At 39.2% G+C, this 1,211-nt stretch overlaps 1 long non-coding RNA gene across 1 annotated transcript; it reads left to right on the top strand.

Moving 5' to 3' along the window:
• Positions 1–244: 244 nt before the first annotated feature.
• On the top strand, positions 245–1,197 carry LOC110039399. Its single transcript, XR_002295515.1, has 3 exons — positions 245–378; positions 526–700; positions 1,039–1,197. It is a non-coding gene; the product is annotated as an uncharacterized LOC110039399 (long non-coding RNA).
• Positions 1,198–1,211: the final 14 nt, after the last annotated feature.

The raw sequence follows: 1,211 nt of genomic DNA, 5'->3' as shown, positions 1-1,211 counted from the left end.
CAAACACCCCCTAAAAGGAAAAAAATATATATTGCATCACGAGCTAGGTTTGGACAACAAACGTTTGTGATGTACCGGACGGAGTAGAGGAAAAAAAAAAACGCCCCCGATGCATCGCATCTTTTGTCTGTACATAGCTTGCATCCAGACTCAAGGCGCAATATTTTTTTTTACTCTATAAGATATTAGACATGTAAGAGAAAATTAAAATAATTATTTATTTTTAAAAGATTATTGGTGACTTGAAGCAACTAATGGGCAACTACGCCAAGAATCTATCTGTAGAAAGAATGGAAGTCTATCCGCAAACACAACCAGACCAGCAGTAGCTTGCAGCACTATCAAGTCGCCGACCCCCAAAACCTCTACTTTTTCTACGTATTTCTTGCTTTCTTTTGTCGGCTTTTGATTGTTGATCCTCTCAATTTTCTTCGAAGCTTTTTTGTAAAGATCGTCGATGAATTCATCACCATATTTCATCTTTTAATCACGATTTCATTCAGTAATTTGATATATATGTCTCAGGGGATCGTCGACAGGAGAAGCGGAGACTAGATTAGAACTGCTAAGGAGGCAGGAGAAATTTACTGGTCTTTTATCATAGATGGGTAGGCTTTTTCTGGTGAATCTTGAAGGCAAGTGCTATAGCTGCAAGCACTGTCAGGCTCATCTGGCCCTCAGTGAAGACATCGTCTCCAAGGTAAATTTCATAATCTCTTACATTTTTTGGTTCCATATTTTAAATTGGTCGGGTCTTTGCAACTCACTTTGTTTCATCTTGGTCTGTTTTGCGGCTGAAATGTTCTTGATTGTGATGTTGATCAACTATGATGGTCTTTGGTGATTATTTTTGCTCAATTTGGTGGTGTTTTGATAGCTTGTTCTTGTCTGCGCTGCAACTGTTTCTTCCCAGTTGCAGAACTTTATGTTTCTGATGAGGTTGTGCTATTTTGATTGCAAGGGGTTTTGGGCTTTTTATTTGCGCGGGTGATTACTCTTTGAAACTATAACTAGTAACCCCTCTTTGCCATCCTTCAGGATCACTCAGGTGAGATGAAGAGCTCCATCGGGATATTTTGGGAAGGGCAGCTGAATGGTGTACTTATTTTTTATGTTTTGAGTGCGGACAAGTGTTTTATTTGTGCTGACGGCTATCATTGGATAGAACTGCAATTGGAAAAACTAAGTGGCTTGGTTAGCTTGAGGAAGAA

This window comes from Phalaenopsis equestris, unplaced genomic scaffold, assembly GCF_001263595.1.
Source record: "Phalaenopsis equestris unplaced genomic scaffold, ASM126359v1 Scaffold000002, whole genome shotgun sequence".
In the NCBI taxonomy this organism is placed as follows: Eukaryota; Viridiplantae; Streptophyta; class Magnoliopsida; order Asparagales; family Orchidaceae; genus Phalaenopsis; species Phalaenopsis equestris.
The sequence above is the reverse complement of the archived record's forward strand: the minus strand, read 5'-3'. Positions and strand labels throughout refer to the sequence as shown.